This window comes from Rhinolophus sinicus, chromosome 18, assembly GCF_057876585.1.
Source record: "Rhinolophus sinicus isolate RSI-liver-muscle chromosome 18, RSI-T2T, whole genome shotgun sequence".
NCBI classification, from domain to species: Eukaryota; Metazoa; Chordata; class Mammalia; order Chiroptera; family Rhinolophidae; genus Rhinolophus; species Rhinolophus sinicus.
The window spans coordinates 36,840,087-36,865,210 of NC_142518.1; the positions used below are offsets into that span (position 1 = coordinate 36,840,087).

At 38.6% G+C, this 25,124-nt stretch overlaps 1 protein-coding gene across 1 annotated transcript in view; it reads left to right on the forward strand.

Annotated features, from left to right (window-relative positions):
• Positions 1–1,929: 1,929 nt before the first annotated feature.
• The window catches only part of ZNF157 (zinc finger protein 157), a 73,556-nt gene continuing 50,361 nt past the window's right edge, over positions 1,930–25,124 (forward strand). Inside the window, exon 1 of the mRNA XM_074324021.2 lies at positions 1,930–2,057. The gene's annotated coding sequence lies outside the window, so the exon portion shown is untranslated. The remainder of the gene's footprint in view (positions 2,058–25,124) is intronic.

A 25,124-nucleotide genomic window follows, 5' to 3' on the forward strand; every position in this document is an offset into this window, starting at 1 on the left:
GCATCCTGAAAAGGTCCTATCCCATAAGCATCAGTCCATATGAGCCACAAACCGGGGTGTGTGGGTCTTGTGCAATCTGCTGCCATAATGCTTGTTCCCATAGAGGCTGATACTTGCTGCCAGACTATTGTCCATGGATCCAGGGCAAGCTCCACAGCCGGCAATTCTGCCCATTGAGCACAGTTCCCCTCTCCATGCAGTGTTTTTTTTTTAACTTTTAATTTTGAAATAATAATAAACTCACATGAAGGTGCCAAAAAGTAATGCAAAGGGATCCCATATATCCTTTACTCAGCTTTTGCATAACTATAGTACAACATCAAAATGAGGAAATTGACACTGGGACAATCTACCAACTTTATTCATTGCCTTTACATGCACGTGTGTGTGTAGTGCTATGCACTTCTACCACATGTGTAGATTCACGTAACAACCACTGCAGTCAAGACACTGAACTGTTCGGTGAGCACAAAGAGCCCTGCTATGCCTTCATAGTCGCCTTCCCTCCATCCCTGTCCCCTTGGCAACCACGAATCGGTTCTCCATCTCTGTAATTTGTTATTTCAAGAATGTTACATAATGGGATCTCAAATTGCTTCTGACCTTTCATAAAACAGTTTGTCTTCAAATAAATTTATTTTGTAATAATGCAAAAAAAGAATGTTACATAAATGGAATCATACACTATAAAACCTTTTGAGACTGGCTTTTTTCACACACCATGATTTCTTTGAGACCCAACTAAGTTAGTATTTATCAATAGCTTGTTCCTTTTTATCATCAAGTATACTTCATCATATGGATGTACCACCATCTGTTTAACCATTCATTCACTGAAACATGTCTGGGCTGATTCCAGTTTTTGGCAGTAGAAATGTAATGGCTGTATGCGACCCCTCTGACATCGCACACAGCCATTACATTTCCACTGCCTCTATTCCTAATGTTGTACTCCGCTTCTTGTAAGTATATATGTAATAAATAAATAAATAAATAAATATATATATATATATATATATATATATATATATATATATATGTATATATATGTATATATATATAAATATGTAGTTGACATTCATTATTGTTCAGCTTCAGCTTCAGGTGCACAGTGCAGTGATCAGGCATCTGCACCATCCCTGAGGTGGTCTCCCTAATGAGACAAGTGTCCATCGGATACCCTACAAAATCTTTACAACATATCACATTCCCCAAATTGGCTTTCGTATCCCCGTGGCAATCTTGTGGTTACCGATTAGAGCACAATTCTTTATATGTTTTAGATATACATCCTTGGTCGGATACATGTTTTGCAAATGTTTTCTCCCAGTCTGTAGCTTGTCTTTTCATTTTCTTAAGAGTCTCTCCTAGAACAAACATTTTTAGTTTTGACAAAGTCCAATTAGTTAGTCACATTTCCCTATCATGGATTGTGCTTTTGGTGCCATGAAAAGAACTTTTTGTTTAACCTGATGTCCTGCAGATTTTCTCCTGTTTTAAAAGTTTTAAAGTTTTTACATTTTACATTTAAGTCTGTGATCCACTTTGAGTTAATTTCATACAAGGTGTAACATTTAGTCCAGGTTCACTCTTTTTTCCCATTGATGTCCTGTTGTTCCAGCACTATTTCTTGAGTAGGTGTAAAGAATAGAATATATGAAGGTCTGTCTGGGGACATTTGGGGATGTAAACTGTTACAGTGACTTGGATACGTGCTTGGCCTTGGGAGGATTGGCTACCCTCCCAAGGACAAAGAAAACAACAGGATGTGGAGCCTGGCCTTCGCCTTAGCGTAACTGGGCCGAGCTCCAACACATCTAATCTCATACCAAGGACTGGCCCCGGCTCCTAGCCAGATCCGGGACCAGGTCCTTGTGTTGCTGACACGTATGCTTGTTGGCTCCTTGCCACTGTTGTTAGTGAAGTCCTTAAAACCCCAGAAGAACAGGGGCAGGCACGGTTGTTCCCCGGGCCGCCTCTGCTGCTGCAAGATATTTCGCTGGTGCTGATGAAGGGCCGGTGCTGCTTCTGCGACTCCAATTGACTGGGCCCTGGTGGTATGATGCACTATCCTCTCGTTCTCTCCTTTTCTACTGTCACTTTCGGTTTGTAATAAACCTCTCAATTTCTACATTCGGCTTGTGGTGGTGTGTCTTGCGTATCGAGCCCCTCTCAAGTAGTCCGTGCACGGCAATCGATATTATTGATTATCGATACAGTAGGCTGACCTTCTTCCATTGAATTATTTTTGCTCCCTTGACAAAATTCAGTTGAGCATATATTTCTGTGTTATGTGTTCTGTTCCATGGGTCTGTGCGTCTATCACTCTGCAAATGCCCCACTCTCTTAATTCCTGTAGCTATATAATAAGATGTAATATGAAGTTGAGTAGTTCCTCCTGCTTGTTTCTTTGTTTTCCAAAATGGTTTTAGCTATTTTAGTCTTTGCTTTTCTATGTTCATTTTAGAAAAAGCTTGTCTATATCTATGAAAAACTTTTGCTAGTATTTTCATAGTAATTGCAGGAGAATTGACTTTTTTTTTTTTTTTACGAGGTTGACTGTTCCAATCCATAACATGATACAGCTCTCCATTTATTTACAAAAAGAAAAGAAAAATATCATTTCTCTGTCAAATTCATTCTGCCATTGATCCTTTTAATGAGTTTAAAATTTCACTTGTATTTTTCAGTCCTATCATTTCCATTTGGTTTTTTTTTAATATCTTATATTTGGTGACAATTTCTACTTCATTTGTTTCAAGCTGATTTGTAATTTCTTACTGAATCATTTTTATGATAACTACTTTAAAATCCTTGTCAGGTAATTCCAACATCTGATTAATCTTGGTATTGGCTTTTGTTGATTGTTTTTCATTCACATTGTAATTTTGGGGGTTTTCGTATGACACCAGATTTTTATTGTATCCTGGACATTTTCTCTATTATGTTAGGAGGCTCCGGCTTTTATTTAAATCTGTCTTAGCAGTCAGTCATCCTGTTTAGATTTAGTATGTGGGTCCTGATCTTTTTGGGCTGTGGTTCCAATGACAATTTAGTTTTCAGAGACCTTGCAATGTCATTCTTGTCTGCTTTGTTTGCCTGGTGCCAAATGAAGCACCATCTCAGTCTTTGCCAGTGCCAGAGATGTATGTGTTTCCCTGGTCCCGTACCGTGCCTGTGGGTGTGGGATGGGAGACGTGGATTGGGAGATGGGTGCACTTTTTTTCACTTTCCCAGTGCCTCCTGCTCCACCTGTGCTCGTGCTGCCCTCAGCGGAGCAGCTTCCTTCTCTGGGTCTGCATGCTTCATGCAAATTTTAAATAGGTTTTTCTTGGTGGTTGCACTGCTGGAAGTGGCCCATGGTGCCCCATCAGACTTTAACTTAACTTATCTGTGCTTGAATTAGGTCCAGTTATCCTGAAGAACCTTAATGTATCAAGGCAAGTGCCATGTGTGAAACCACAGGGAGACTGTGGCCTAGTGGCAACTTCTTATTGCCACAGGCTCCAGTCTGCATAATTGTCAGTCACTGACACTTGTATTTCTAAAGGCTCACTAGGCCTGACTGGCCTAAGTGGGAGGGCAATCTGTTGGATGTTTTCAAAAAGTACTGCCACCTCCATTAGGTGTTTAATTCAATGATCAGCCAACCATCCCCTTCTTGTGTTATTTTAGTGACACCAAATAGTGGGTTGGGAAAGCCAGGTGGACTCCTGGTTGTCTTATCCCACTGCTACTGTTTTAATTAGAGAATTTCTCCGCTGGAAACATCCCACACAATTAGAAGAAGTATTATGTGTACTTAAAACTGTTATCCCAGTGCTTGTAACAACATCCGTTACAATCATTTGGATGTGTGTCCATCAAGTAAAACATTACACAATTTCAACATATATCAACTGTGGTGAGGCACAGCTGATAACCTGAAAGGGTGTCACATGTCTGATGTCACTCTACTAGGAGCAGGTGCAGCCAATGCCCAGTGTAATGGGGACCCTTTAATCACAAGCCTTTGCCAGAAGTGATAGTCTGGTATGCAGTGATGGTTTCTGTATGAGAAACATAGAGTTCTGTACTTTGTAGGCGGCAGTAGGTTTTGCTCCTTGGCTTCCAGAGGGACTGGATATTGTAAATCCACCCACGTAGGTCCAAAAAAAACCAAAAAAACACTTGGCAATCAGGACTCTGGATTTTGCTGGGGCTGGTCAGACATTAAGAGGTACCCTTTTGCCACCCCAAAATATACCTTTTGGGATATTGATTCTGGTTATTTTTAAGAAATGAAAGACTCAGAAAAATCTTTTCCCCTTGCCCCTAACTGCCTAAAAGGAATTTAGATAGAGGACCTGCTCCAGGAAGGGAGCTATCACTGTAGATAACTATAGTTTAATATGAACCAAAGGTAATGGACAGGGAGGAACCTAGCAAGCCCCATTTGATCAAAGTCCCTCTGTGTCCCATTGTTAAAGGTGGCCCAGCAAACATTTATTTATCAAACATTTGCTTTTCCATCTCCAGGTGAATTGTCTTCCTGCCCTTTGAAGTCCCAAACCCCCCACCCCTTAGTGAAAGATGGCATTTAAGCCTTAACTGCCTGATCTGTCCTCAGATCCCATATTCTTGTGGCACTGCTGTGTGTACTTACATATTAAATTGGGTCATTTCCACTGTTAATCTGTCTCATGTTAATTTGATTATCGGTCCAGCCAGAACTTGAAAAGAATAGAAGGAAAAATTATTTTCCTTCCTCATGACACCATAGTCAGGGCTGCTGAGACTAAGGCTTTTGACTTGCCAACCAACAGGGCATCATGTCTATAGTGAAAGCTTTGGACATCAGAAGGTAGAGGTACTTGCGCTAAATCTTGACTTATCCACTGGTGACAAATTGTGTGGGAGACTGTTCCCCATGAGTGTTCTTTATAGATGGCAGTGCCCTGAAAAGAATAAGAGCATGCACTGCCAGGTCACAGGGGTTCTCCTCATATCCCCTAACTTGGCCTGCATGGTCCCTATGTTTTCTCCAAAAAGGCATTGTGGCTATACTGGCCCCACGTGGGGTGCCAATTTGTCAAGTGGTTAAGCAGTCCCTAAGCAGTAGTGCAGTTCAGTTGGCTTGTCATGTTTCTATAGAGTCAGCTGGTAAGGAAACAATGAACCATAAGGATTTATTATTTACACAGACAGTAAAAGCAAGGTCTGTAGTGTGTCACTCCCCATGTGCCTAGTCCCTACAGGATCATACTGAACCATAGGGGCGGACGACAGAAAACATGTGTGGTGGGTCACTGTCATTGAGAACCCTTCTCTAAACTACAGACAAGCAGTTTTATAAACTTACACAGAAGCCTGCAGCTGTACCCTAAGGGAGGAATCAAAGCAGAAAGTCCCATGCCTCTCTTGAACCAAGGGCGACAAGTGAGAAATGGCTTTGTGGAAGACTCCAACAAGACAGCAAGGCTTCTGGGAGATATGGTGGCCTTGTGACAGCTTCTTACAAGACGCCCATGTTCCAAAGGAGAATTGCAGGGTGTTCTGCCAGGACTCAGGTGATTGGGGTCAAGCCTTGACTACACGACCTATGTGGAGAAAAGCAATGTGGCCAGGGCACCTGTGGGAGGCTTTTGCCTTCAGTTTACATATGAACATGCAGGCCTTGGAGCTTAGAAACTTATTAGCATTTTATAGAAAATGACAGTCCAAACGTGAATGACTAGTGAATACAGAATTTTAAGTGGTACCATTCGCTGTAAGTTTCTTATTAAATCTTGGTTAATGTGGTTCATATAGAAAATATTTTGCTTAAAATATTAGAACACAAAAACAAATGTTTTTCTATTAGTCATATGCCATTATTACAACTTTGGAATTCCCCTAATAAAAATGTAGAAGCAAATAGATCAAATTGGAATATGTATAAGCAAAATAAGGGCTCCACATTGAGCTCCAGTATTATAAAAGGATAAGTGTAAGGTTAAGTCTTTATGCTTTTGGATAGAACAATCTTAAACATTTAAATTTAAAGGTCCTTTGCATTCTGACATTTATCCTTTATATAGTTGCTGCATATTCATAGTCACTTTTTGTGACACCTCAAGTGGTGTAAGTAAAACAGCTTTCTGTTGCTATGTATATATATATAAAGATTTTGTTGGGGAAGGGGAACAGGACTTTATTGGGGAACAGTGTGTATTTCCAGGACTTTTTATTGGGGAACAATAGTGTGTTTTTCCCAGGACTCATCAGCTCCATCCAAGTCAAGTTGTTGTCCTTTCAGTCTTAGTTGTGGAGGGAGCGGCTGAGCTCCAGGTCCAGTTGCTGCTGTTAGTTGCAGGGGGCGGAGCCCACCATCCCTTGTGGGAGTCCAACCGGCAGCCTTGTGGTTGAGAGGACGCACTCCAACCGACTGAGCTATCTGGCCACCTGGGAGCTCAGCGACAGCTCATTGACTTCATTCTAGTTGTGGAGGGCACAGCTCACTGGCCCACGTGGGAATCAAACTGGCAGCCTTGTTGCCCAGAGCTTGCACTCTAACCAACTGAGCCACCCCTCCGCCCCCAGAGACGTATATTTAAATCAATATTACTATCCAAACATTTAAATTTCTTTTAACACATGGTTACCTGCTTACTTCTATATTCTTCTATGGCAGAGTAAATTCAGACTCTTCTCAGGTTTAAATTAAATTTGTTTAAAAAAAACTGTGTTGCTGGTAACATTTTCATAAAGTGAAATTTTCTTATGATGACACATTAGAAAGCAGAGGGAAGGTAAAAGCTATGGAAGTAAGTAGGAAGAATGAGAAAAGAAAAGACAGGTAAAAGGGAAGACGAAAGAGGTTTCATTTCTTTGTGTTTTGGGGAGGAATATACCAATTTTTTAGACTTTGCTATTTCTGAAAAACGTTAGGATAACTAATCTTTAAGAATCTTTTTTTTTCGGGGGGATGGGGGTGGTAGATGAGGGTAAAGGGGATCAAATATATGGTGATGGAAGGAGAACTGACTCTGGGTAGTGAACACAAAATGTGATTTTTCTTTTTTATTTATTTTTAAATTTTTTTTTATTTTTTAAATTTATTGGGGTGACAATTGTTAGTAAAATTACATAGAATTCAGGTGTACAATTCTGTATTACATCATCTATAAATCCCATTGTGTGTTCACCACCCAGAGTCAATTCTCCTTCCATCACCATATATTTGATCCCCCTTACCCTCATCTCCCACCCCCCACCCCCCTTACCCTCTGGTACAAAATGTGATTTATAGATGATGTAATACAGAATTGTACACCTGAAATCTATGTAACTTTACTAACAATTATCACCCCAATAAACTTTATTTTAAAAAAAAAGAATCTTTTTTTTCATACATGATTATTTAATTCTAGTGCCTCTATCTTGGTAATGACTACGTTGAAACTATTCTGCAGCTATCTTTCTATTTGGCTTAAGTTTAAAAGCACAAAGCAAAGACTTTAGAGACTAAAATAGACTCCTACAATAAAAATATTTTAAAACGCTGAGCCATCTCTTGGCTGGTATTAGATTATATTATTATAATGCTAACTGACATTCATCAGGCCCTGAAAAACTGAGATACCCTGTGAAGCAAAAAAGACATCAAACTGTTTTGCTGTGATCTTAACCTTAATCATCTTTTACTTTTGGAACATGAATAACCCCTGTCCTCTTAACATAGCAATTCCAGATGAACTAGAATATTTATTCAAAACCACGCATTCCTTGCAGACTCTTTAAATGTGGCGACTGCACTGTGGGAGGAGGGCTTCATGGTGGCTTCACTGGGAGGCCAACCAGGGGTCAAGTGTCAGTGCTCTCTCTCCCTCGCTCTTACCAAGGTGAGGAGCTTTGGGTGACTTATTCCCCATACCTTTGTTTTCCAAGCTCTGAAAAAAGAATAACGACACCCATCTTTCAAGGCTGTGGAGGCTTGGAGGTAGCACCACCAACAGCTGTGTTTCAGGTGGTTCTTTCTTTTCCTCTTTCTTTCTTTCTTTTCTTTCTTTCTTTCTTTCTTTCTTTCTTTCTTTCTTTCTTTCTTTCTTTCTTTCTTTCTTTCTTTCTTTCTTTCTTCCTTATTATTAGTTTCAGGTGTACAAAGAAATGTACTAGTTAGACATTTACACCCCTCACAAAGTGATAACCCCCAAATCGACTACCTCTCTGACGGGGGCATATAGCTGTTACAATACCATTGACTCTATTCCCTATGCTGTACTTTACATCCCATGAATACGCAGGGGGTGCCAAAAAACGTATACACATTTTAAGAAAGGAAGCTGTATTTAAATTGTAATGCTCAATATATACCGATAACAAAAGACGAATACAAGTCACGTTTGACTTCTGCAACTACAAGAGGTGCTCAAAGTGGTTACCATCAGCGTCCAGACACTTCTGATTATGGCAAACTACTGCTTGGACAACGTTGACCAAAGTGTCCACTTGTATACATTTTTTGGCACCCCCAGTATATATTACTCTGTAAGCTAAAAACTGAAAATACATCTTATTGCCAGTTACTATAAAACATTCACAAGTATTACCAAGGAACACCTAAATATTTTTTTAAGTATAAAAAATGTACAGAAAATATTAACTAATTATAATGTAATAAAATAAGGAACGAATAACTAAAGTGCTCTGAGAAATAAAACAACTCTCTCTTAAAGAACCTTAAGCTCAAAGAGATAATTCTAACCAAAACTGCAGAATATCTAAAAAATAGAAATACAGAATATCTAGGGGAAAAAAGAAAACGATAGTTCCTCCTTCCTTTTCCTCTTCCCTTGAATAATTCAGTACAAGGGACATTAGATGGGGCTTAGCAGGCTAGGTGTGCCTGTGCAGGGTGGGGGTGGGGTGGAATGTGGGGTGGGGGTGGAGGATGCGGGGAGGCACAGGATGTCAGAGCCTGAGGAGGCGGAGGTGGGGGATGGGGAAGTATCCACCTTAGAAAGTGCTTGTTGCCAGTTTGAGGTATCAGAGCTGAGAGGAGGAGCCTGCCAGCACTGAGTGTGGTGCTTAACCAAGGTCAGGTGGGGGAGAGCAGTGTACCAGGAGATTGGTTACCTTCCATAGCAACTATATTAAAGATATTGGGAACCAGGTCCCTGACTATGAGAGAAGGCAGTTACAAATAGGTACAGGAAGGAAACGAAAATAAACCCTGTGGTGCTGGTATACAATCCGAGGTATCACAGTGAGCTCATGGGAGGGGAAAGAATACTTCCCAATGCATTTTATGAAGCCAGTATTACCCTGATAGCAAAACTAGACAGAGACATTACAATAAAAGAAAAGCAAAGACCAGTATCTCTCATGAACTAAGACACAAAAATCCTTAACAGACTATTAGCAAATTGAATCAAGCAATGTAGAAAAGGAATTATATGCCACGAGCCAGTGAGATTTATTCCAGATATACAAGGGTGGCTCAGTATTCAAAAATCTGTCAACATAATCCACCATATCAAAAGGCTAAAGAAGAAAAGTAGCAATTAATATCAAAAAACCATTTGGCAAAATCTAATACCCTTTATGACAAAAGCTATCAGCAAACTAGGAATAGAAGGGAACTTTCTGACCTCAATAAAAATAAAAGCCCTACAGCTGACATATTTAATGGTGAAAGACTAAATGATTTCCTCCTAAAATTGAGAACAAAGTAAGGATGTCTGCTTTCATCACTCTAATTCAGCATATCATTGGAAGTTCTTGCCAGCACATACCGAAATGCAGAATAAATTCAAGCTGTTAAAGATGGAAAACATGAGGGGTGGTTAGAGCACGGTGGTGCTCTTAACAACAAGCTTGTTGGTTAGAGCTCAGTTGGTTAGAGTGCGGTGCTCTTAACAACAAGGTTGCTGGTTCAATCCCCACGTGAGCCACTGTGAGCTGTGCCCTCCACAACTAGATTGAAACAACTACTTGACTTGGAGCTGATGGGTCCTAGAGAAACACCCTTAAAAATAAAATTTTTTAAAAAGTTTAAAAAAAAGATGGAAAACATGAAGAAAACTAAATGTCAAACCTTAAAAGGAAATTTACAATGATAGTTATATAAATTTGGGGACAGGGCTCTTGCCACGCTATTCTCTATAAAGGAAAAGACAGCCAGATTTCAACTAGAAATACTTTATAACATAATATGGCAAAAGAAGCCAAAGAAATAATAAAACTTTATCAGTGACCTAAACATCCAATCATTCATCCCACAGATAGCCCATCACTCACCTACTCATCTGTCATCACTCACCCCACAGACTCTCCATTCCTGAACCCACAGAGCTTCATAACTTGGCCTCCTGAACCCTAGCCACCATCACTAATGGAAGTTGCCATTCTTGATAAAAGCCAGTGTCTTGGTGAGTTGCTGTAACTTAGATCCCTTCTGCTTTTTATCTGTCCTCTTTTTCTTGCCTATTTGCCGTGGGACAGGCATCCTCATTAGCAGCTGTGAAGTCACAGCTTGCCCATGGCCACCAGACAGCAAGTCGAAAGGGCACGTCCTGTGCTCATGGCAGAGGAGCTGGCCCCTCTCTGGTGGCTGGTCTTTGTGTCCTAGGATGGGGAGGCAAGACAGGGGTCAGTTTTTAGGGGTTTTGGAACTGCAGCTCAGAGTGTAAATTTGGAGAAATCTCTCTTCTTGCTTATGTAGTTAAATATAGATGTAAAAACATAAAACTAGGGGAAACTGAAGAGCAGAATAAACAAACAAACAAAACAGAAATAGGCTCACAGATACAGAGAACAAACTGATGGTTGCTAGATGGCAGGGGGTTGGGCAGTAGGTGAGAAAGGTGAAGGGATTAGAAAGTACAAATTGGTATTTACAAAATAGTCACGGGGATGTGAAATACAGTGTGGGGAGTATAGTCAATAATGTAAAAAGTACGTAGAGTGTCAAATGGGTACTAGATGTATCAGGGGGATCACTCCATAAATTATATAAATGCCTAGCCACTGCACTGTACACCTGAAACCAATATAAAATAATACTGAGTGTCAACTGTAATTTTAAGAAATATATGGTCACAGAATTTAAAGTACAGCATAGGGAATATAGTCAATGGTATTATAATAGCTATGTACGGTGTCAGAGGGGTAGTAAACTTGCTGGGGTTATCACTTTGTGAGGGGTGTAAATGTCTAATCACTATGTTGTTTTGTACACCTGAAACTAGTAATAATAATAATAATAATAATAATAATAATAAAGTGGGGACACAATGAGGTAGGAAGGAGCTCTCCAAGGTGATGAAATCCTCTGTCTCTTGATCATGGTGGTGATTACACGGGTAAACTTCTGTCAAAATACACCTACTAATCACCAAAATGGATGCATGCTATCCTATGGAAACTATCTCTCAATTCAAGTAATTTTTCCAAAGTAATAGATGCTATAAATCCAAAAGCAAAAAACATAAAACTACATAGATTAAGTTAATCATATAGGTATAAAGATGTTATATCTATGTGATTTATGTGGGGTTTAAATAGTTTTCATGAAAAATTGTTGAAACTTGTGATGGTTACATGCCAGACCATTATACTTCTTATTACCCTCTGTCAGTGTGTTTAAATTTCGATAATAAAAACTTTTAAAAGGTCATTTTGAGAACTGTAATAATGATAAACATGCCTCTTCTCGCTTTTTTTTTTTAATTCAAGTTTATTGGGGTGACAATTGTTAGTAAAGTTACATAGATTTCAGGTGTACAAATCTGTAATACATCATCTATATATCACATTGTGTGTTCACCACCCAGCGTCAGTTCTCTTTCCATCACCATATATTTGATCGATTTGTAAAATTTACTTTTTTATGTGTATTTTTTTTCCTTTACCTCTTTACTTTTACTCCATCTCCATGAACACTCCTTAAAGCATTGTGTCCACTGTTTGGAGCTGTATAGAAGTGTATGTATCTCTATCAGTTCATATTTGTACATAAAGCAAATCAGCCACTACACTTCACCATTATGCAAGTAAGTCATTTTATGATCACTGTCTTCATCTTAAGATTTAGAAAGATGCCCATATATCTATATCTATACATATCTATCTATCTATATAATCTTATTCTATATATTTATATAGTCTATATAAGATATACATATAAAAGATATGTCTATCTTGTTCTGTATATTTTGATATATGCATATTCATATGTATTTTATTTATAACAAATATTTATGTTACACACACATATATAATTATAAATATAATCTTGGTAGACAACACTAACTTTACAATAGACTGTGTGGTACCTATGACCCACATGTAGGAACCATGACAACAACTGGCAGTACGGAGACCCATTGTGATCACTGTGAAGACTGGCCAATGGCCCAGAGGATCTCGGCATCACTCCTGGATAGTCGGTCCTAGGAATGGTCGTGGATTTCGATAACCACCTAAATGACATTTGGAATGATGGATAAATCCAGAGGTCAATAAAGCTATTCTGCACCTGTGTGAGGGAGGGATTTCAGTGACTGGTCTCTGGGCATTTCCACTACACTGAAGAAGAAAAGCTATTTTTAAATATAAATAAATATCTCATAGCCTGCGTGGCAAGCTGACAGTTCTCAGAAGTGGCTCGTGCCTTGAAAGAGGGCAGAATGTCCCATCAGTTCTCTTTTTGATTCAAAATCTCTAGAGGAGGTACAGATTATCCAGTCTGAACTTCCCAGAGAAGTCCTGCCCAGTTGCATTTTGCTATGATCCTCCAAATCAAACTTATGTCTGCTTCTTCAAGATTGTTCCTATTAAATAGTTTTAACTAACCTTTTTTTTTTAAATTAAAGTTTATTAGGGTGACAATTGTTAGTAAAGTTACATAGATTTCAGGTGTACATTTCTGTAATACATCATCTATATATCACATTGTGTGTTCACCACCCAGAGTCAGTTCTCCTTCCATCACCATATATTTGATCCCCCTTACTCTCATCTCCCACCCCCCACCCCCCTTACCTCTTCTACCAGCCCCCCTCCTCCCTTACCCTCTGGTAACCACTAAACTATTGTTTGTGTCTATGAGTTTTTGCTTCTCATTTGTATCTCTTGTTCTTTTGTTATTTTTGGTTTATATACCACATATCAGTGAAATTATATGGTTCTCTGCTTTTTCTGTCTGACTTATTTCGCTTAGCATTATAATCCCAAGATCCATCTATGTTGTCACAAATGGTCCTATTTCATCTTTTCTTACCACTAAATAGTATTCCATTGTGCATATATACCACATCTTCTTTATCCATTCATCTACTGAAGGACACTTTGGTTGTTTCCATGTCTTGGCCACCGTAAATAAAGCTACAATGAACATTGGAGCACATGTGTCTTTATGGATAAATGTTTTCAATTTTTTTTGGGTAGATACCCAGAAGAGGGATTGCTGGGTCAAATGGTAATTCTATTCTTAATATTTTGAAGAACCTCCACACTGCCTTCCATAGTGGCTGCACCAGTCTGCATTCCCACCAACAGTGTATGAGGGTTCCTTTTTCTCCACAGCCTCTCCAACACTTGTTACTATTTGTCTTGTTGATGATAGCCATTCTGACTGAGGTGAGGTGATATCTCATTGTGGTTTTTATTTGCATTTTTTTGATGATTACCAATGTTGAGCATTTTTGTCATATGTCTATTGGCCATCTGTATGTGTCCTCTTTGGAGAAATGTCTCTTCAGGTTGTCTGCCCATTTTTTTTTTTTAATTAAATTTATTGGGGTGACAATTGTTAGTAAAATTACATAGATTTCAGGTGTACAATTCTGTATTACATCATCTATAAATCCCATTGTGTGTTCACCACCCAGAGTCAGTTCTCTTTCCATCACCATATATTCGATCCCCCTTACCCTCATCTCCCACCCCCCACCCCCCACCCCCCTTACCCTCTGGCAACCACTAAACTATTGTCTGTGTCTATGAGTTTCTGTTTCTCATTTGTTTGTCTTGTTCTTTTGTTGTTCTTGGTTTATATACCACATATCAGTGAAATCACATGGTTCTCTGCTTTTTCTGTCTGACTTGTTTCGCTCAGCATTACTCTCTCAAGATCCATCCATGTTGTCACAAATGTTCCTATATCATCTTTTCTTACTGCCGAATAGTATTCCATTGTGTATATATACCACAACTTCTTTATCCATTCATCTATCGAAGGACATTTTGGTTGTTTCCATGTCTTGGCCACCGTAAACAAAGCTGCAATGAACATTGGAGCACACGTGTCTTTATCTCTAAATGTTTTCAGATTTTTTGGGTAGATACCCAGAAGAGGGATTGCTGGGTCATATGTCTGCCCATTTTTTAATTGGATCCTTTGGTTGTTTTTTTGTTGTTGTTGAGTTGCATGAGTTCCTTATATGTTTTGGATATTAACCCCTTATCGGAGGTGTTGTTTGCAAAAATCTTCTCCCATTCGGTAGGTTGCCTTTTATTTTGTTGATGGTTTCATTTGCTGTGCAGAAGCTTTTAAGTTTCATATAGTCCCATTCATTTATTTTACCCTTTACTTCCCTTGCTTTTGGGGTCAAATTCATAAAATCCTCTTTGAACCCAAGGTCCATAAGTTTACTACCTATGTTTTCTTCTATGCAGTTTATTGTTTCAGATTTTATGTTTAGGTCTTTGATCCATTTTGAGTTAATTTTGGTACATGGTGACAGACAGCAGTATAGTTTCATTCTTTTGCAAGTGGCTTTCCAATTCTCCCAGCACCATTTATTGAAGAGGCTGTCTTTTCTCCATTGTATGTTTTGGCTACCTTGTCACAAATTATCTGTCTGTATTTATGTGGGTTTATTTCTGGGTTCTCAATTCTATTCCATTGGTCTGTGTGTGTGTTTTTCTGCCAACACCATACTGTTTTGATTATTGTAGCCCTGTAGTACAAGCTAAAGTCAGGGAGTGTGATACCTCTAGCATTGTTCTTTTTTCATAGGATTACTTTGGCCATTCGGGGTCTTTTGTGATTCCATACAAATCTGATGATTTTTTTGTTCTAGTTCTTCAAAAAATGCCATTGGGATTTTGATGGGAATTGCATTAAATCTGTATATTGCTTTGAGTAATGTGGCCATTTTAACTATGTTGATTCTTCCAATCCAGGAAAATGGAATGTCTTTCCATTTCTTTGTGTCTTCTTCAATTTCTTTTAAAAATGTCTTATGTTTTTCAGTATATAGGTCTGTCACATCCTTGGTTAAGTTTATTCCTAGGTATTTTATTCTTTTTGTTGTAATTGCAAAAGGAATTGTTTTTTTGTAATTTCTTTTTCTGAGGTTTCATTGTTAGTATATAGGAAGGCAATGGACTTTTGTACGTTGATTTTGTAGCCGGCAACTTTACTGTATTTGTTGATTGATTCTAATAGCTTTCTGGTGGAGTCCTTAGGGTTTTCTATATATAGCATTATGTCATCTGCAAAAAGTGACAATTTAATGTCTGTAGTTTTTTTTTTGTGTGTGTGTGTTGTCCTTACCTGGTTTTGGTATCAGGATAATGTTGGCTTCATAAAATGATTTAAGGAGTACTGTCTTCTTCAATTTTTTGGAAGAGTTTGAGCAGGATTGGTATTAGATCCTCTTTGAAGGTTTGGTAGAATTCACTAGTGAAGCCTTCTGGTCCCGGAATTTTGCTTTTCGGAAGGTTTTGGATGACTGATTCAATTTCCTTCCTGGTGATTGGTTTGTTTAGATTTTCCAGTTCTTCATGGTTCAGCCTAGGAACGCTATATGTTTCTAAGAACTTGTCCATTTCTTCTTGATTACTGAATTTGGTGGCATATAGTCCTTCATAGTATTCTTCGATGATCCTTTGTATTTCTGTGGCATCCGTGATAACTTCCCCTCTTTCATTTCTGATTTTGTTTACTTGTGTTTTTTCTCTTTTTATCTTAGTGAGTCTAGCCAAGGGTTTGTCGATTTTATTAATCTTTCTCAATGAACCAGCTCTTTGTTGCATTAAATTTTTCTATCGTCTTTTTGTTCTCTGTTTCATTTAGTTCTGCTCTGATTTTTATTATTTCCTTTCTTCTGTTGACCTTGGGTTTCATTTTATGTTCTTTTTCTAGTTCTTTAAGGTGTAATATGAGGTTATTTATCTGGGATTTTTCTTGTTTCTTGAGATAGGCCTATAGTGATATAAATTTCCCTCTTAAAATTGCTTTCGCTGCATCCCAAAAATTGTGGTAGGATGTATTTTAATTTGCATTTGTTTCTATGTATCTTTTGATCTCTCCTCTTTTCTTTTTTAAATTTTTTTGGGGAAGGGGAACAGGACTTTATTGGGGAACAGTGTGTACTTCCAGGCCTTTTTTCCAAGTCAAGTTGTTGTCCTTTCAATCTTAGTTGTGGAGGGTGCTGTTCAGCTTCAAGTTGTTGTCCTTTCAGTCTTAGTTGTGGAGGGCTCAGCTCAGCTCCAGTTGCCATTGCTATTTGCAGGGGGTGTTGCCCACCATCCCTTGCAGGAGTCGAACCGGCAACCTTGTGGTTGAGAGGACTCACTCCTACCAACTGAGCCATCCTGGAGCTCAGCGGCAGCTCAGCTCAAGGTGCCGTGTTCAATCTTAGTTGCAGGGGACAGAGCCTACCATCCCTTGTGGGAGTTGAACTAGCAACCTTGTGGTTGAGAGCCCACTGGCCCATGTGGGAATCGAACCGGCAGCCTTCGGAGTTAGGAGCACGGAGCTCCAACCGCCTGAGCCACGGGGCCAGCGCCACTCCTCTTATTTCTTCTTTGACCCAGTCATTCTTTGAAAGTAGGTTCTTTAATCTCCACATATTTGTGGTTTTTCGTGCTTTCTTTTTGCAGTTGATATCCAATTTTAAAGCCTAGTGATCAGAGAATATGTTTAGTATGATTTCAATCTTCTTAAATTTGCTGAGGCTAGTTTTATGTCCCAATATATGGTCTATCCTTGAGAATGTTCCATGTACACTGGAAAAGAATGTATAGTCTGATGTTCTAGGATGAAGTGCTCTATATATGTCACTTATGTCCATTTCATCTAATGTGTCAAATAGGGCTGATATTTCTTTACTTATTTTCTGTTTGGATGATCTCTCCATAGCTGTCAATGATGTATTTAGGTCTCCTAGTATAATTGTGTTTTGGTCAAACTCTCCCTTTAGTTCTGTTAGTAGTTGCTTGGTATATTTCGGTGCTCCCTGATTGGGGGCATAAACAGTGATGACTGCTTTGTCTTCTTGTTGTATAGTCCCCTTTATCATTGTGAAATGTCCAACTTTGTCTCTTCTTACCTTTTTCATCCTGAAATCTGTTTCATCGTATATCAGTATGGGTACGCCTGATTTTCTCTGGGTACCATTTGCTTGGAGTGTCAATTTCCATCCTTTCACTTTGAGACTATATTTGTCATTGTAGCTGAGATGTGTCTCTTGGAGACAGCATATGGTTGGGTTTAGTTTTTTAATCCAATCTCTTACTCTATGCATTTTTATTGGTGAGTTCAGTCCATTTATATTTAGGATGATTATTGATATATAAGGATTTTTTGTCATTCTATCTCTGGTTTTCTGGTAGGATGATGTCTCCATTGTTTCTTTGCCTTTTTGTTGCTGTCTATTATTTCAGTGTCTTGGCATTATATGATTTTCCCCTCTGTTTCTTCTTTTATTATGATATATATTTCAGTTCTAGATTTTTTTTTGAGTGGTTACCATTAAGTTTATGTAAAAGAAAGTTTCATATTTAAAGTGTTCCATTTTCTTCAGCACGCTTACTTTCTCCATTCCCTTATGCCAGTTCAGACCTTTACTCTCCCCTCTTTTATGTCTTTGTTGCCACAAATTATCCTTATTTATGCTGTTTGAATAGCTTTCTTCTGTATTCCTTGTAGTGCAGGTTGTGTGTTAGAAAATTCCCTCTGTTTCTGTATGTCTGGAAAGGTCTTTATTCCTCCTTCATATCTAAAGGATATCTTTGCTGGATAAATTATTCTTGGCTCATCATTTCTCTCTTTCAATAGTTTGAATATTTGGTTCCACTCCCTCCTGGCTTGTAGAGTTTCTGCTGAAAATTCCGATGATAACCTAATGGGCTTTCCTTTGTAGGTTACCGTCTTTTTTCCCCTGGCTGCTTTGAGGATTTTCTTTATCATTAATTTTTGACAGCTTCTATACAATGTTCCTTGGGGAAGGCCTGTTGGAGTTGAGGTAATTAGGCGTTCTATTTGCTTCTTGGATTTGAGGATCCAGTTCTTTCCACTAGTTTGGGAAGTTTTTGTCGACTATTTGGTTGAATATACTCTCTGTTCCCTTCTCCCTTTCTTCTTCTTCTGGTATGCCCATTATTCTTATATTGCTCTTTCTGATGGAGTCAGAAAGTTCTTGTAGAGTTTTTTCATTTCTTTTAACTCTCAAGTCTCTCTCTTCTTCCATCTGTGTAATTTCCAGATTTCTATCTTTGATGTCACTGATTCTATCCTCCATCTGGTCAACTCTACTACCTAAGCTGGTTATTTCATTCTTAATTTCTTCTATTGAGTTCTTAATCCCCAGAAATTCTATTTGGTTCTATTTTAAAATTTCAATCTCTGGTAAAATGTTCATTTTGTTTTCTGATTGCGTTTCTGAGTTCATTAAACTGCCTGTCTGTGTTTTCTTGCATCTCATTGAGTTTTTTCAGAACTGCAATTTTGAATTTGCTGTCATTTAAATCACATATTTCCATGTCTTTTATTTCGTTTTCTGGAGACTTTTCATTTTCTTTCTGAGCTGCCTTGTTACCTTGGTTATTCATGGCAATTATTAAATTATTATTTCTCTTCCTAGGCATCTACAGGAGTGGGTCCTGCAACAGCTTGATAGGAAGAGGTGTTTCCTTTGCTTTCCAGTACGTGTTGGTGGAATGCTTTATTTTCTTTCCAGCTGCAGCCTTTAATTCTCTCTCATGTTGTAGTGTTATATTTTCTCTGCACTGTTCTGGCTTCTCACACAATAGGGAGATTCCTTGGCAGGCGGGCTTCTCCTCTGTGAGTAGGTTGCCTGGGTCTCAGGGCACAGCCTCCATTGGGGGATGTGGAGAGCTTCTGAAATTCCGAAGCTCTTCCTGTACCAGATTCAGGGCCTGTGTGTTTCAGTGGCTCTGTTTACCCCTGCAGGGATCTGCCCAGATAGGTGGGGCCAGGGGCGGGGTTAGGTTATGAAAGGTGGCCCAGAGCAATGGCAGCAACCACCACCACAGCCCCCAGGGCTCCTTCCGTTTTCCTGGAACTAGTTGGGCCTGGAACTAGTTGGGCGGGGAGTCCATGGCTGCAAGGCCACAGTTCTTAGAACTGCAAATATTCTGTTCTTTTGATCTGACATTGTTATAGGTCTGCTTCTAGCACTAGGGGGTGGGGGTGAGGTTTGAGTTCTGAAGTGTTGGGGGGGGGGTCGGCTAGGCTCTGTGCCTAAGCCTTCCGTCCTCTGCTTGGCAGTGAGGGCTTAAACCACCGTTTTCACCCTTTTTCCCTTAGTCTTTGTTCCGAGGTGTCTGCTGTGAGCGTTGGGTTCAGCCATATTATATGCTGGTCCCTCAGGCCGGACTGTGGGCCATAAGGGCAGTGCTAGCAGTCTGAATTCTTCCCTCTCCCCGGCTGTGGTTGCTCTGGAATGCAGGGAACTCGGGAGCTCTGAGCTAGGTCTGCATCCTGCACCTACCCAGCCCGCATCTCCGTCCTCTTTGCTCCTCCCCCACTCGCCTAATTTGCCCACCTTTAGATGATTTCAGTTGCACGCCTCAGTCTTGCCTGTATGCTGTGCAGGGAGTCCTTTGTGGAGTTATTTTTGTTCGATTAGTTGTAAATTCCAGGGGAGATTTCAAGAGGCTCACCTCATGCCGTCGTTTCTACCTAACTAACCTTTTGTAATATGCAGAAATTACTTTTTAAGGCTTATGAAAAAACTATCTTTTAAAAAAGCCCACATTTTATTTTTAAAAATTCATATTACATATACAGAGGATGCCAAAGAAAAAGTATACACATTTTAAGAAAGGAAAAAACGGTATTAAAATTGTAATACTCAATATACACAAGTCATGTATATATGTTTTTTTGGCACCCCCGGTATATTCTCTGGGATAAATGTCCAAGAATGCAATTGCTGGAGTATATGTTTAGTTTATGAGAAACTGCCAAATTATTTTCCAGAGTAGCTGTACCATTTTATGAATGACCAAGTGTCTCCATATCCTTGTCAGCATTAGTGTCGCTCTATTTTATTTCAGCCATTCTGGCGTGTATACTGATATCTCATAGTGGTCTAAATATTTATTTCACTGATGTCTAATGTTGTCAAACATCTTTTCATTACTTATATGCCATCGGTATGTCCTCCTTGGTGAAATATCTTTTATAATTAGGTTGTTTTTATACCTTTTTTTTTTTATTTGGAGAATATTTTATTAGTTCTGTAATCAAACCCATGTAGATAAGACCTTACATATTTAATACAGTGCATTACCCTTGTACAAATGAAAAAAAATATGTTTAACATTTCTAGACCAGTATGGCTGTTAATTTCTGTACAATGCCAACCCAACATGGTACAACTGGGATACTTTTTCCAAAGTTGACAGCACAGCTAAAATTTCCAAAAATTCAAATTATATATATATATATATATATATATATATATATATATATATATGTGTGTGTGTGTGTGTAATTTGAATGTATATATAAAGACCAATAGCAGTATATTATGCATCAATAGCAGCAACAGCTTTTCCAGGCTCTGCAGTCACCTGGACAAAATTATAGAGACATCCAGCATACTCCATTAAAAAAAAAAAAGGTAAAAAACAAAACCTCAGAAAACAGCAAAGTTCTGTCGTGGTACCTAGCAACATTTTTTTTTAATTAGCTTCTCAATCATCATCTGGAAAGAAAACATTCTAGAATAACGTCATTGAAAACAGCTCTGATAAAGCACAGTCACAACTACGTATCCTAAAGCAGGTACAGGATATTTTACATTCACAGAGTATGATACAGTACTGTCCTACATCTATAATACTGAAGGATACAATTAAAAAGGCATTATTTCAGATTTGATTGTATTTTTCCAGCGGAGGGCCCAAAGTATGGTACGGTACGACACAGCTCTGGTATACTCTTGAGTTTAAGAGTTCTTTGTATATTCTAGAAAACTAGCTCTTTGTCAGATACGTAGTTTGCCAATATTTCCTCCCAATTTGTGACTTGTCTTTTCATCTTTCATCTTCACAAGGGATTTCACAGAATAAAGTTTTTAATTTTGATCAAGTTTTCCTTTTATGGATCATGCTTTTGGTGTCTAGTTGAAGAACTCTTTGCTTATCCCTGGATTCTAAAAATTTTCTCCTATGCTTTTTTCTACAAGCTTTACAGTTTTACATTTCACATTTTTGCATTAATTTTTGTATAATATTTGAGGCTTGCTTATTTATTTATTTATTTATTTAGCCTACAGATGCCCACTTGCTCCAACACCATTTGTTGAAAAGGCTATCCTCCATTGAATCACTTTTGCAACTTTGTCAAAAATAAATTGGCCATACTTGTTTGTGGGTTTTTCTGGGCTCTCTATTCTGTTCCATTGGTCTATGTGTCTGTGCTTCCACCAATACCAGGCTGTCTTGATAAATGTTGCTATATAATAAGCACTAATATTGAGTAGAGTGATTCCTCCCATTTTCTTATTTTTTTTCTCAAAAGAGTTTTAGCTATTCTAATTTTTTTGGCTTTCCATATAAATCTCAGAAAATTATTATGTGTAGCTACAAAAAACACTAGGATTTTCATAGAGATTGCATTAAACCTATACATTGATTTAGAAAAAATTGGCATCTTTACTGTGGCACCTTCCAATCCATGAATACACTAAGCCTCTCCATTTATTGAAGTTATTTATATTATCAGAATTTTGTAATCTGTAGATCATGTGAGTCTCCTTTACATATTTTGTTAAGTGCATATACCCAAGTATTTCGTTTTCTTAGGATTGATTGTAAATCACATTATATTTAAAATTTCAGTTTCTGTGTGTTCACTGTGACTATATAGAAACGGATTGTTTTTGCATGTTGATCTTGTATCCAGCAACCTCGCTGAACTCCCTGGTTAATTCAAGGAGGTTTTGGGGAAGATTTCTTGGGATATTTTACATAGGCAATCATGTCACTTGCAAATAGGAACAGTTTTTTACCCCTTTACAACCCGCATGCTAGTATTCTTTTTCTTGTGTTATTGTGGTTATTAAAACTTCTAGTACTATGTTGAATACCAATGGTGAAAGTAGATATTCTTGCCCTGTCCCCTATTTTAGGGGGAAATAATTCAGTCTTTCACCAATAATATAATGTTGGCTGTAGATTTTTTGTAGATGCCTTTTATCAAGTTGAGGTAATAGTCCTCTATTTCTAACATGCTGAGAAGTTTGGTTTTGTTTGTTTTTTTAATCAAGAATGGGTGTTGGACTTTTGTCAAATACTTTTCCCCCATGAATTAATATGATTGTATGATTTTTCTTCTTTAGGTTTTATGGTATAATAAGAAATACCTATATGTATTTTGTTTTTGTCTTCAGTTCCTGGCACAGAGTTCCTAAAACCCTTGGAATTTTGTGAGTAACAGGAATGTCCTTCATTATTCATAAGGAGCCCCTTTCATCACACTTGAGTTTATGTTAATGGATGACTTAGGGGGAGCCCCATAGACAGCATCAGGATGGGGCTGTTAGCATGCATGCAAAAGTTCCAGCTGCTCACGAGGCGTGGTTGGTGGGAAGAAAAGCATTAAGGGAAGACAGTGGACTCCTTAACACAAAGATTGCCTTCCTGCTCTTAATACCACTAAAAGGTTTCATCGGCATGCAATGAGAGCCAGAACAAAGAAAAAAGTTGGCCAGGCAGGTCCAGGACAAAACACGCTTCCCAGGGGCTAGTCTGCCTTTGAGTAAGAAGTAGATTCCATACAAATACAAAAATCTCTCTCAAGTCACCGGGCTAGGCAGAGCCCCACGTAAACAGAAGCACTGGAACTGGTATGCACAATAAATATACAGTAAACACAGTCATCAAGGTTTGGGGGGAGAGAAGTGAAACAAAGAAAGGAAAAAAACTTTCAAAAACTGCCAAGCCAAGCCACTGTCAAATCGAATTATATCAGAGGTTTAAATCTGAAAATAGAAGGTAAAGGTCATCGTTTCAGGGCTGGTCACCGGAAAGACCAAGTAATTAGAGGGTTGAAATTTTCAGCACCACCACCTACTAACCTTCAGGGAGGGGAAGGAGGCTGGAGATTAAACTCTAAATTTACAAACTCTTGAACAGGGAGATTTGAAGAGTTTCCAGGTTGATGAACACATTGAAGTGCTGGGAGTGTGGTGGCCCTTGAGAGCATGTGGAAGCTCCTCCCCCCACTTTACCTTGCTCTATGCATCTCTTCCATCTGGCTGTTCCTGAGTTGTACCCTTTGCAGTAAACCAGTAAATGTAAGCACAGTCACGCAGCACTTAAGAGACCAAGAATCAAAAAGAAACAGAGGACCAAGACCTATACAAACAGAAAACAGAAAACAATAAATTGGAAGACTGAAGTGTTAACACATCAATAATTACCTTAAATATAAATGATCTAGGGTGGCCTTTTAGCTCAGTTGGTTAGTGTGGTGCTGCTAGCACCAAGGATGCAGGTTCAATCCCCCGCATGGGCCACTGAGAGCTGTGCCCTCCTTAAAAAAAAGGGGGGGGACCCTACAAAACATCTTATGCTCATAAATTTGACAACTGGGAAGAAATGGACCAATTCCTCAAAAACCACAAATACCCAAAACTCAAATAAGATGAAGTTTGATGATCTGAGTAGTTATACAACAATTAAATCGAATTTATAATTTAAAAGTCCAAGGAAGTGCTTTTTAATTTTATTTTTTATTGAAATATATTTGAACATAAAACATTGTGTAAATTTGAGGTGAACAACGTGTTGATATAATACATTACAATATTGTTATGATTGCCATTGGAGCAATAGCTAGCACCTCTATCATGTCACATAATTGTCATTTCTTTTTTTGTGTGGTGTAAATAATTAAGATCTAGTCTCTTAGCAAGTTTGATGATTATAATACAATATTGTTGTCTATGATATCTGTTCTTATAAGGACTCCAATCCCATCAGATCAGGACTCCACTCTTATGACCTCATTTAACTTTAATTACTTCCTCTGAGGCCCCATATTCAAATACATCCACACTGGTGAGTTAAAGCTTCAACATGTGAATTCTGGTGGGGTGGGGGACACACAAACATTCAGTCCACAACACCCATGCTTTCTCCTTGCTTCCTCTGTCTCTTTATTGACCCTGGTGCTTCCTGGTGTGACCCCTTACGGCGTGGCATGCCCCCTCTTCTCGGAACCTATGAGTGTAACAAACTCTTTCCATTGGCAGTTGTCTCCTGATCTGTTGGCCTCACTATACCTGAATTAAAAAGCATCAACAAAAACAAAATCCTTCTATTTAAAAAAATACTAGTACTAACATTTTACCACTTTTAGTGAAATGTGGAAAATTCACTTCCATTTAGGCCCCTTATCTTCCCCATTTTTGTTTGAATCATCAAATGTGATATTGACAACTCAGGAAAAGGGTAGTCTGTGTATACACATATATTCCCGCTCCTCTCCATGAGTCTTTTTCCTTCCTGATGCTCCATGATTCTTTCGTTTCTCAGTTTCTGTTTTTTGAAGAACTACCTTAGCCACTTGTTAAGTATAAGTCTGCTACCAACAAGTTCGTTGAATTTTCCTTTGTCTGAGTACATCTTTATTTTCCCTTATTTAAAAATTTTAATTAATTTATTTTTTACTTATTAGATCACCAGTGTACTCTAAAAGGATATAACTCGGGGGTGGCCGTATGGCTCAGTTGGTTAGAGCGCGAGCCCTCAACAACAATGTTGCAGGTTCAATTCCCACATGGGATGGTGGGCTGTGCCCTCTGCAACTAAAGATTGAAAATGGCGACTGGACTTGGAGCTGAGCTGTGCCTTCCACAACTAGATTGAAGGACAATGACTTGGAGCTGATGGGG